This window comes from Schistocerca piceifrons, chromosome 6 (assembly GCF_021461385.2).
Source record: "Schistocerca piceifrons isolate TAMUIC-IGC-003096 chromosome 6, iqSchPice1.1, whole genome shotgun sequence".
In the NCBI taxonomy this organism is placed as follows: domain Eukaryota; kingdom Metazoa; phylum Arthropoda; class Insecta; order Orthoptera; family Acrididae; genus Schistocerca; species Schistocerca piceifrons.
In genome coordinates this window covers 136,371,177-136,384,645 of record NC_060143.1, presented here as the reverse complement: position 1 = coordinate 136,384,645, position 13,469 = coordinate 136,371,177, and positions in this window count along the sequence as shown.

Here is a 13,469-nt window from a genome sequence, read left to right as displayed (position 1 = left end):
ATGGAACATCTCCAACAACATCGAAATTTACGGGAACGACAGTGATGGGGACGGAAGAGATACACTTTCTAATTCAACCCATAATTGACAATCAAGATACTATTACGCATAAATCAGTGACTGTTAAAGACAGACTGCTTCTAACATATCTTCCTAGCATCAGATACGTTTATCATTTTTAATAGTGAGTAAAGAACTACGTTTAAATAAGATTTCACCAGTTTCAGGTCGATACCTGTAGACGTTCAAAAGCCAAATAGGACGGATGGCTAGTAAATGAAAGTTTCAGACACGATCTGCGGGTCCAGGGGTTAGAATAGGCCCGAGGTATTCCTGACTGTCTTAAGAGGCAACTAAAAGGAGTCCCACACGTGTCGGCCTTTGTGATGGTCCCGGGTGTAGGGTTTGACATCCATTTTTGAAAAATTTCCCGAAGAGCGAGCCAATTGCGTTGGTTCAAATGGTTCTGAGCACTATGGGACTCAACAGCTATGGTCATCAGTCCCCTAGAACTTAGAACTACTTAAACCTAACTAACCTAAGGACATCACACAACACCCAGTTATCACGAGGCAGAGAAAATCCCTGACCCCGCCGGGAATCGAACCCGGGAACCCGGGCGTGGGAAGCGAGAACGCTACCGCACGACCACGAGCTGCGGACAGCCAATTGGGGAAGAGCGCCTTACATAGTGCATCGTGTCCATCATGCACTGAAACCTATCGCATCCTCCGTCGACGTGGATGTGCATTTCCGCTCATTCTCCAACTTTTGGGCGAGGTCACCCTCCTGGGTGCGGATTTTACCATCAACTGTGCAATGTCGTTTTCTATGCTGACGACTTGTTTGCTTGGTTGCACCTGATATCCAGCACGGTAGCTAGTCCACTGTGGTGGGGCCTCCATGTACCCTGTTGGTTGTAGCCCGTAGCGCCCTGATCACACAGGGATCACTCTGCTGATGCCTGCGCCATTAACTCCCTAGGTATGCTGAGGAGTAGATGCCTGTCACCCTGGGGCGTCAGGACTCCCACCAGTGGCCATCCTGCCAGGTGGCCTTTGCTGTAGCTAGGTGGCGCCCATGGGGAGGGCCTTTGGTCAGAGTGGGTGACGTCAGGGCAGATGACACATGATGAAGCATAGTACATCATTTATTGCTGGTGGTCAAACACAAGCAGTCTCTAAGAGTTTATGAGCTCAGTTTAACGCACAGAAGTACGACCCCAAATCGTTCCCCTCCACAATGGGAGGAACGTCAGGCTAAGGATGGCAGCGGCTCTTATTCGCCCCAGTACCTTGTATGTTCGAGAGCTGATGGGGAATCTTTCATGATGATGAAGCCTCAGCTTTCTTTTGAGCATTTAGGGAAAGTTTGGGGAGGTGGGCGACTTGTCCAAAATGAGATCTGGGTCAGTCTTGATCAGAACAGCAACCTCTGCCCAGTCATGGGCGTTACTCGCTTGCGACAAGCTGGGGGATATTTATGTAACCATCACTCCCAATAAGAGCTTAAATATGGCCCAGGGACCCTCTTTTGCTGTCTGACGATGATCAGCGTGCCAGTTTAGTGTGGCGATGTGAACATTTCGTTCGGCGTGTCCATCCGGGTCCGAGGGATAACCAGGTTGCCACTGGTGCCTTCATCTTGACCTTCGAGGGTGATACATTACCCGAGAAGGTCAAGATGATAGTCTGCTGCTCTGATGTAAAGCCCTAAATCCACCCCAACGTGGTGCTTTAAATGCTGGATGTTTGGCCATATTTCTTCCTACTGCATTTCCAGCATCATATGTCGAGATTGCGGATGCCCATCACATCCCAATACTCCATGTGCCCCACCTCCCATCTGTGTCAGCTGCAGACCTTACTGGCCTGACTGCAGGATTCTCCAGAAAGAAAGGAAAATCATGGAGTACAAGACCCTGGACTGACTGACCTACAATGAGGTTAAGAGGAAATTTGAACGCCTGCATCCTGTATGTATGACTTCGTCTTATGCCGCTGCTACAACATTTCTAGCCCCATCAGCTCCATCAACCCCAGTCACCTCTCAGAGCCAGAAGACTACATCTGTCACCTTGATGGTGGGCGACACTTCCCTCACTGTTGCTCCTGCACCACCTACTTCGGGTGCAACGCCCCCCCCCCCGCCCCCCCCCCCCCCCCCAATCATCGGGGATATCAGTCCCCACTTCTGCGCTGGAGAAGCGTGAGACTTCTTCGGCTCCTCTCGCCAGGAAGGGGTCCCTGGGGTCACTCCCTTTCCAGGTTACTGCTAGAGGGAAAGATGGCACTCGCCGGTGGCTGAAGAGACCAAAAGCAGCTGCTTGTAGGGCTTCACGCTTATCCTCCGTCCTGGAGAATGAATCAGTGAAGTCCTCCCAGCTGGGGATACCCAAGGAGCAGCGAGAGAAATCCAAAAAGAAGATCCCCAAAACCAAGAGAATTGCCGTGGCACCCTCACCACCGCTATCTACAAGCTCTGTGTCTGCAGATGAGGTGGAGATTCTGGCATCTGCTGAGGACCTAAATCTCGCCGTACCCTCAGACACAATGGATATAGACTGCTCAGGCAATTAGTCAGTGGCAGCAGGTGAACCTGAGGCGTAAACTGCCTCATTGAATGTTCCATGCCTTCCTAGTCTCACAATGACTTCATCCTCCAGTGGAATTGCGCCGGTTTTTTCAACCACCTGGCCGAGCTCTGGAAACTCCTAAGCTTTACACCTACCTTCTGCATTGCCCTTCAGGGAACCTGGTTCTCGGTAATGCGGACCCCTGCCCTCCACGGCTATAATGAATATTACAGGAACCATAGCGACTATAATCGAGTGGAAGGTGGAGTTTGCGTTTATGTCCTAAACTCTGCTGTCACCATTGAATCTCCCCCACACGGGAACATCGATGTGATGGTTGAGCAGGTGACAACAACAATACTTTCTGCTGCAGAAAACGCGATCCTTGGCTCTTTAGGGTGCCAAGGCATTCCTTGGTGGTCGCCGGAAGTCCCTAAAGCAATTAAGGAGCGTCGGCGAGCTCTGCAGCGGCATAAGCGGCACCCATCCCTGGAGCACCTCATAGCCTTTAAACATCTCCGTGCCCGCGTTCGCTAACTTATCAAACGACGAAGGCATGCCATATGTCACCTTCCCAAGTCTGGGCAAGGATCAAATGTGTTCTCGGGTACCAGATCCCAACAGGTGATCCCGGTGTTACCATAAATGGCGTGTTATCTACCGACGCAATCGCGATTGCCGAGGACTTTGCTGAGAACTATGCTGAATCCTCAGCGTCAGAGAATTCCCCCCAGCCTTTCGCACACTCAATCAGCGGCTGGAAGGGAAAGTCCTCTCATTCAAGCCACAGTGAACTGTATAACTCCCTTTTACAGAGTGGGAACTCCTCAGTGCCCTTGAACATTGCCCTGACACTGCTACTGGACCAGATCGATCCACAGTCAGATGATTAAACATCTCTCATCTGACTACAAGCGACACCTTCTCGTCACCTTCAACTGGATCTGATAAAATGGCGACTTTCCATCGCAGTGGCAGGAGAGCGCCATCATTTCGGTGCTGAAACCCGGTATGAACCCGCTTGGTTTGGATGGCTATTGGCCCATCAGTCCCACCAACGTTCTTCGAAAGCTACTGGAATGTACGGTGTGTCGACAGTTGGGTTGGATCCTAGAGTCACGTGGCCTACCGGCTCCATGTCGGGGCGGCTTCCGCCAGAGTCGCTCTACCACTGACACTCTTGTGTCCCTCGAGCCTACCATCCGAACAGCCTTTTCCAGACGCCAACACCTGGTTGCCGTCTTTTTTGATTTGCGAAAATCGTGTGACACGACCTGGTGACATCATATCCTTTCCACATTATACAAGTGGAGTCTCTGAGGCCCACTCCCGATTTTTATCCAAAATTTCCTGTCGCTTCGTACTTTCCATGACCACGTTGGTGCCTCACATGATTCCCCCATATCCAGGAGAATGGGGTCCCACAGGGCTCTGTATTGAGTGTATCTCTATTTTTAGTGGCCATTAATGGTCTAGCAGCAGCTGTAGGGCCGTCCGTCTCACCTTCTCTGTAGGCAGACGACTTCTGCATTTCGTACTGCTCCACGAATACTGGTGTTGTTGAGCGGCGCCTACAGGGAGCCGTCCACAAGGCACAGTCATGGGCTCTAGGCTACGGTTTCCAGTTTTCGCCGCAAAGTCGTATGTTATGAACTTCTGTCAGCGTCGTACCGTTCATCCGGAACCAGAACGTTACCTTCATGATGATCCACTCACTGTAGTGGAGACATATCAATTATTCGGACTGGTTTTCGACGTCTGATTGACTTGGTTGCCTCTCCTTCATCAGCTTAAGCGGAACTGCTGGCAGCACGTCAGTGCTCTCTGCTGCCTGAGCAACACCAACTGGGGTGCAGATCGCTCCACACTGCTACAACTCCACAGAGCCCTTGTTCAATTCCGCCTTGACCATGGGAGTATGGTTTATGGTACGGCGGCGCCTCCAGCTTTGCATTTACCCGACCCAGTGCGCCTAGCAATAGCAGCTTTTAGGACGAGTCCAGTGACCAGCGTCCTGGTGGATGCTGGAGTCCCACCATTGGCGGTTAGAAGTGCACAACTGCTGGCCAGTTACGACGCACATGTTCATAGTTCTCCCGCGCATCCGAATTATCATCTCCCTTTCCCACCCACGGCGGTTCATCTCCTGCATCGGCAGCCCAGGTCAGGGCTTCCAATTGCCGTTTGTGTCCGATCCCTTCTTTCCGAACTGGAGTCCTTGCCTTTACCACCTATACTTGAGGTCCATTCACATACACCTCCATGGTGTACACTTAGGCCGCGGCTTCGCCTGGACCTTTCACGTGGCCCTAAGGACTCAGGTAACCCAGCAGCTCTCTGCTGCCACTTCCTCTCGATTCTTGGCATGTACCGAGACTATGAAGTGGTTTACACCGACGGCTCGATGGCTGATGATCACGTCGACTTCCCGTATGTCAATGGAAAACATATTGAACAGCAGTCCTTGCCTGATGGCTGCGTGTTTTCACTGCTGTGCTGCCGTTTGTGCCCTGGGGAGTCGTTTCTTCTGTGTACTGAATCCTTGACCAGCCTACAAGCTATCGACCAATGCTTCCCTCGCCATCCTTTGGTAGCGACCATCCAGTAGTCCATCTATGCCCTTGAACGGTCCAGTCGTTCAGTGGTGTTTGTCTGGACCCTAGGTCACGTCGGAATCGCAAGCAACGAACTTGCGGACGGGCTGGCCAAACAGACTACGTGGAAACCGCTTAAGGAGATAGGCTTCTGTGCAACTGACCTGCATTCAGTACCATGCCGCAAGGTTTCGCGGCTTTGGGAGACGGAATGGCATAACCTCAGTACGCACAACAAACTGCGTGCCATTAAGGAGGCTACGAATGTGTAGAAGACCTTCACGTGGGCCTCTCTCAGGGACTCTGTCGGCTCCGCATTGGCCGCGCCTGTGTGACACACGGCTACCTCCTGCGCCGTGATGACCCACCTCAGTGTCGGTGCGGCGCAAGCTGACAGTGGAGCATATCTTGGTGAGCTGTCCTTTGGTTGCCCTGATACGGACTCTTCAGATACCGGACTCATTTGCCATTAATTTTAAGTGACAACGCCTCATCGGCTAATTTAATTTTACGTTTTATACGTGACAGTGGTTTCTATCATTCTATATAAGTTTTCGTGCATGTCCTTTGTCCCTTTGTGTTCTCAACTCTAATGCTTTTAGGGTGAGTGTTTTAATGTGTCGCAGAGTGGCCGGCTTTTCCTTTTTTTCTCGTGGTCGACCAGCCACGATCATCTGCTCTCTTGTTTTTATCCCTTCTACCTGTTTATTGCTTCTCTCTGTGGTTTTCTTTTCCTGTTCTGTTCATAGTAGTGTTGTCCTTCTGTCGTTCTTCTGGTTTTTCCATTCTCCTGTTATTGTGCTGTAAGTCTCCTTTCTTTTCTTCTTTCGCTTATGTAATTATTTTACCGGGAACAAGGGTCCGATGACCTCGCAATTTGGTCCCTCCCCCCCCCCCCCCCCTCTCCCCCCCATCCTTTAAACCAACCAATTTCAGATATACATTTATTTTAACGTTTTTACTTGTAGTAATTTAAGGAACCACTCGTAAATTCCTGAAGGTCTATTCTTCAATACCTAATTAATAATACAATAAATAAATATCGTTTCATGTAAAATTATAGACACAGCTGTACTACTTGAAGTTAAATGGCAATTTTCCGAGGTCGAAAATGATTACTTTCAACCCTAATTTCTCTTCTTTCTCTGTGTTACAAGACTAGATTGCCCAATTCCTTAAATAGTAGATGTTCTGCTAAATCTCTTCTGTGGAGATGTTAAAGCTGTAGCCATTTCAGCCAACAAACATCGCTTCTTATCTTGGTTCCTGCAGTCCAGCTTCTGTACGTTCCAAGACTCTATCCTTTCCTCGCAGAAAATAATCAAAAACGCAGCATCGTCCTGAGTCCACTCGCTGACAACTTCATCACTTCTTTACGCCAACATATCACCGACATTCACTTTACCGTGCATATGCTGTCACGACAATGACAGATTGCGTTTATACAGCAGTTAGCTGAAGTGTCTATGTAGTGCACTGGAATTTTTTTGCGTTTCTTATTCTATAACACATGACTATTCTGTTTTTATAAGTCCTGGTAGCGTTGCATTGCTCAAGTATAGAACTTTCGAACAGGTTAACTGCTCGTGCTGTCATTGTAAGAGGTAAAACTGGTGGTTTCTTCACCCAGCAACATCCCACGGTCACAGATTAAGGCTCGAAACGCGCAGTTTCGAGAATACATTCACTTCAGCAAAACATATTACCAAGATGTGGTAGCATGAAAATTTTGAAATACGGCGCAAACTCTCGCTCGACGCAACCTGGTCGCTCAGCACTCACCTACTACTCTCAGCTCTCCCAACAATGCCAGAGCAATTTCTCTTGTCTCGGAGTTACGACGAGCAGCTCTCGCGAGATGGAGGTTAGTGTCTATACGGGAGGTCGAAACTCGCTCAACTCTCGAACCCTGCCGGCGAACAGACTCTCGCTGCAGTTTACACGATGCGTATTGCTCGCAAAAGCTATCTGAGGTTGAAAAACTCACATGTAGACAGCTATATAAGGACGAGAATGACATTCATCTCAACAATTCCTCACCTCAAACACATAATCTTTGTTGTTTGCATGATAATTGCTCCAGTCGTGTCAAGAAACAAGGTATTGATATCGCATGAAATTAACTCACACTTCCTCACACAACAGGACGGAATATCAAGTCGCATTGCCTAATGAAGTTTAAAAGTAACGAAACAACAGCGCCTAACAATTCTCCTGCTGTGATAGCTCTCGTTGCAAGATATTCGTCCGCAGCTCGCGGTCGTGCGGTAGCGTTCTCGCTTCCCGCGCCCGGGTTCCCGGGTTCGATTCCCGGCGGGGTCAGGGATTTTCTCTGCCTCGTGATGACTGGGTGTTGTGTGATGTCCTTCGGTTAGTTAGGTTTAAGTAGTTCTAAGTTCTAGGGGACTGATGACCATAGATGTTAAGTCCCATAGTGCTCAGAGCCATTTGAACTTTTTTTTTTTTTTTTTTTTTTTTTTGCAAGATATTCGCACCAGAACGACTACCAAGAATGGTAAGTTCTTAAATCTCTTACGGCCTGCTGATCAACTCATCAATAGTAAAATTAAGAGCTGGCCGTCGAATGCATGCCCGCACCTTTCGTCCAAGTGGCTCTGTCGGCATCATGTGTTTTGAAAATTTTATATTGCCTTTCAGCTTCAGAGCGCTACTCTGGAGGTCCACAGTTAAGAGGAAAAACGGTCCTAGTTGAAGGAAACCGATGAGTATCCACCCTATACGGCTCAATCTCTCAGCTGGTCGCATTAGCGCCTTGTATGCAATTTCCTTTGTAGATGTACCGTACATGAACAGAATCCTTCTGCCAAATGTAATTCTTTCACTCGCTTTCCACATTCCACTTAGCTGCACTTCCTCTTACTCATCTAAATACTTTTACGATGCTTCACATGATCGCCACTAATATTGTAAAGGAATTTTTTTTAAAAGACAAACAGCTACCAAAACAAGACGGAAGCGGTTTGACAAGGGACTGGAAAAAGCCTGCAGGCTTAACGCTTGATGAAGATGAAACATATGATTTTACAAACGAGCGTACTCTTATCCGGATTGTGCTTTGAGCTGACGTCGAGTCACTTGCAGCCCTTTGCGACTGTCCGCTGCAAGCCTTTCTAGTGTTGGCCGCACTGGGGCAGAGTGGGCGCCTGCCCGCAGTGCGCCAGCACACGGGGCAGCGAGTGTACCGGGCGCTGAGCGCCGGGCGGCAGCTTGGCCGTGACAGCTGCGACCGCCCACCTCAAAAGAGTTTAGCAAAACACACCCCGCGCCCGCGGCGCGCCGCGCTCTGTGAGAGAGCGAGAGAGAGGCAGCGAGGGGCAGCCCCGCGGCGCGGCGCGCGCCAGGCCAGCCAACCTTTGAGCGGCGCTGCGGCGTGTCAGCGGCACACGCCGGCCCGGGGCGCCACAAAGCCCTCCCGCGCAGTCGGCCGCGCAAAAACTGGACGCCCTGCCGCCAGCACAATGCTGCGCGCCTCACGTGATTCGCGCCTGCGCCACCCGACACACAGCCTCGTGTGCAAAACCTAAATCCTATGTGGTACACTGAACGAGTTCCTCCTGCAGACAAATCTTTAACGTCATTTTGGGGAGATGCTGCCACAGAATATGTCAGTTTCGATTTATGTATCGTTGGTTTGTATGAAGAGTGAGGGGTGTTCCATCATTATAAAAATATAAAGAAATGTTTGTTCGCAGTTTCAAGTTCCTACAAATCTGAATCAGTTTCCACTTAACTGCCATACAATTCTAAGCACTTCTGCTAACTTTATTATTAACCTCTGATTACACCAATAAATCCAATTCTAGCGTACTGCCCCTCCCCCAGTCCCTCATTTACACATCCCCCTCTCCCCCCACCACAAACACTCTTCTTATTCTTCTTCTTTTTCTTCTTTATCGTCGCCTTGTCCCACGTCACGTAGGGTCGGCGATGCTCTTCTGGATCCTTCTCCATAGTACGCTATCCATTGCCTCTTCCTTCTTCCATCCTTTCTCCCTTAGGTCCCCAGATATCTTCTCCTTCCACCTCATCTTCGGTCTTCGTCTCGTTCTCGCTCCTTCACTCTTTATATCTTCAACTCTGTTTCCGATATACTCTTCCCATTTTCTCTGTTAAGTGTTCGTACCACCTTAGTCTGCTCTCTTGTATCTTTTTTCCCATGGGTCCCACTTTCACAGCTCTTCTAACAAATTCATTTATTATCCTGTCCTTCCTTGTTACCCCACACATCCACCTCAGCATCCTCATTTCCGCCACTTCCATCTTCCTTTCCTGGGCTACTACGATTGGCACCCACCACAATCTCTGCTCAATTATATTTCAGTGTAAACTATTAACAAGGAACCTATGAGCAATTGATAAATATTTAATTAACTTTATATTTTAAGTACTACATCCACCAGACACTGTTCTATGTACCTTTATTTAAGCCAATACGCGTTTCCGTCTTCCACCCTTCTTCAGTTTGCGTAATACATAAGGATATTTGTATCTGCAGCAAGACCATAATTAAAACTTCGACAGCAAACGGGATAACAATTGTATTTAGCTTCTACACTTAGCGTGTTGTATATGTACGATATATTGCCGTTTAGGTGCACTTACTATCAAATGGCTCTGAGCACTATGAGTCTTAACATCTGAGGTCATCAGTCACCTAGAACTTAGAACTACTTAAACCTAACTAACCTAAGGACATCACAAACATCCACGCCCGAGGCAGGAGCTGAACCTGCGACAGTAGCAGTCGCGCGGTTCCGGGCTGAACCACCTAGAACCGATCGGCCACCGCGGCCGGCGCACTAACTATCTTTTCATTATTGTTATTCCGCTTTTCACGTTTATCGATATGGCAAAAGCACTTTTCCACTTCTATCTTGCACGAAAACAGCCCTACTGAAGATTGTGAATGACCGAAACGAGAATGGGCTTAAATAAAAGTACATAAAAAAAGTGACTAGTTGCTGTATAACATTAATTTAACACGCATCCCCGAAGATCAACAACAGGCAAAATGAATAAATTACAATTTAATTAACTCTTATCAAGAATATCAACACATTTTAGGTAAGTTCTTGTTTCACTTAAACCACCTCCGTAAGTAGTCAGTCTTATTCGCTTGTGTGGCAACGCCAGCCAAAGTATAAAGGGTATCCCAAGATGAACGGTCAGTACTATGAGCAGTTCTTAATCTTCGATGCTGTGAAATAAATCTCTTCTACTGCAGGCTCTTTGCTCCGAATACAACAGTATGACCAAAACACGGGCTCGGAAGCACTTGCCTTAAGAATTATGAGCAGCTCTTGAGATATGCTTTTAGAGGCCATGGTTACCAGACATGTTTTGCTTTGAATAATAGTTCCTATCATAGCTCTGAACACTGACCATTCCTCCCAGGAGACTGCATTTGATTGACGCCCTAGACCCCTTTCCCCAAGTAGAATTGTGATGAGGTATGGCGTGGATTCTACGGAGGCTATGTCGGAAAAGTCATGGCTGAATATCAGTCTGGCAATGCCACTTTTTTACGGCTGTTACCTGTAGTTTTTATTCGTTGCTTGGTAACGATTATCTCTCTAGACTCTTAAATACTGTTCCGTTACTGGCAGAAACGTTTCTTTAGTCGCCCTTGGTCTTCCTCGAACGCTTCGCAGTGATTAGGCAGTTCTTGTGTTCATCCAATTTATCTCAGCGGAAGAATGCTGTCAGTGGCTCACAGTGCCAAATACAATTTGTCACTCCCAAAACTTTCTTTTCCGCCCTAGAATGATTTAGGGATACCGCTGAAAGCCAGACTGCCAAACTTCCCTTCTTTAGCATTGTTTCTTTATTAGCAAATGGCACAGTAATTGAATTCAAGAAGTTAGCCATTATTATTATTATTATTGTTGTTGTTTATTTTCGTTACAGACATCTATGGGCTACGTTTACACAACTTCCCTCACTTTCTCTTCCTTCCTCTTTCGCCAATACTCCTTCATCCGTTGGCTCACTCGTGCACGATCTTCTGCCGAAAATACTTTGTTCTTCCTCGTTTTCTCCTCGAAGAATTCCTTCACCTCCGCAACCTTTTCACTAGGGATCTGTCTGGTCACAATTTCTTCCACCGTGATCCCGCATTTTTCTAGATCCCCGTGCACTTCTTTCACCCATGGAACTTGTGCCTTCCTGTTCTCCTGGAAGAGAAGAATCTTGTTGGCGAGCCTCTCTGATTCCATTCTTTTGATATGTCCATAGAAAGACAATCTTCTTTTCTTCATTGCGGTGATTATATTTTCAAAATTTCTAGATTTGATCTTAGGCGGAACGTAAATTCATTTGATATTTTTCTGGGCCCAAGAATCTTTCTTAGGAATTTCCTTTCTTTCTTTTACAAATCTGAAAGTCCCTTCCTGGCTATTGTGTCAGATGCATGTAAACATTCAGGTTTGACGACTGTGCTGTAATGTCGGAATTGGACCTGGTATGAGAGTTACTTAGATTTTTATGTGTTCTGACAAAATCTGAATGATATTTCCATTTTTCTTGCCCGTTCTTAAATTGCTGCCTTTTCATCGTTCTTTGGAGTCAAAATCTCTTCTAGGTACTTCGTAACACCATAATTAGTATTGTAAATATTTTGCACTGATTAATTATGTTCGTTGTCAATATGTATTTTTCAATATGTAATGTCTTTGATCTATTGTAATAAAGTGGAAAGTTGTGTAAAATGTTTTCTCTTTACTATTTAAATTCTTTGTATTAATTGGAGGAAAATGTTATATAAATATGTGGCGTTTTTGTCGACAAGTTAATGTATTTAAATATTAAGATTTTTTAAAAGATGTTTCGTTACAACTATGTACAAGCTGGTTCATGCCTAGCGACTTGCATTGTATAAAATGAAAAGCAACAGGATTTCCCACTTGCAACGGAGGTGAGATGGCGCGCTCCAAAAAGTGGTTGTCGCGGACTAAAAGATGGATGTGGCGCTCAGTCTGGGCGCCAAGTGAGAGAGCACAGTCAGTCGACAACTAGCTACTGGAAAGACTGGTCTGGTCTGAGCAGCAAATGACTGAACAGCGCAAGTGCCGAAGGTAGCAACCAGTACCGGGATTAATACTAAAAGGCCTCGAATGTGTGTACGGCTATAAAATGGTGCTCTATTAATGGAAAAGGCTCTAATGTTGGAAGTATCGTCGTCAAGAAGAAGATAATAGAGCAAATTACATCCAGAGGAAAGACGAGGTAGCCACCATGTACTCGCCACCGATATTGCGCCATCACTTCAGCAAATCTAAGCGGTCAGATTTATGGCAAAGTATAAACCAATACATTTAAGTGTTGTTTAATTTGCAATAATAAGGCAAATTATGTTAAACTGTGTGTCCGATCCTTGAATTGGTTCCTCTCATCATACCTCCTAGGATCCATTCCACATAATTACTGACACCCGAGTATCCTGTATGTGAAAAACGATTGAAAATAAGTGATTGTTGGTGTTGCCCAATTCTGAATGCAACAAGATATATAGAAATACTGTGGGTTTCATTGAAATCAATGGAGGTAGTTAGTATTGTATTTATGAAAACCTCCATAATGTTTGATTTGTTTTAATTCAAAGTATTTGTGCTTCAAAGATTAACTGCATTTAATTCTGTCAGTGAAAATTACTAGTTGTGCTAATGACAAAAGGAAACACGTTAATTTGAGATTGGTTAGAGAAAAATGCATTCAAAGTCATACTTAAGAACTTGTATAAAAGATCACCGGTATTAACTGTTTTATAAGTCCTGCAAGGTGAGTGAAATCAGTGAAAGAGTAATACCTAACTTTGCATCTTACAAATCGTCTCAGAAAAATGTGTTTAGTTTGTTTTAGTGTAATGGTCAGTTGAGAATCCCCACTTTAGTGTTGCTTAATATGAAGAAACACTCTTGAACAATGAATTTACTAATGGCATTATGAAGTAATTCTCGAGTTTTGTGTGCTTTGTGTAGTAACAATTGGAAAGCCAGTTTGAGGGCCTCCACCTAAGTCTTTGCCTATGAAAGATTAAGTTACTGTAATTGCTTTTATTCATACAAAATAGAAATAAGATTGCTTCATAGAGGGTGTAAAATCCTATTGCAAGTGACTTATCATTATCTTTGTACTATATGAAGAGTAACTATTGAAACAGGACTATGTCCATGTCCAATTTTAGTTTAGTAGAGTCTTTCACAACATTTGATGATGAGATAACATGTATGACAAAGTATTACTGTTGAGAAGAGAAAGTGTCAGTTGTTCCTGTGAGAGCT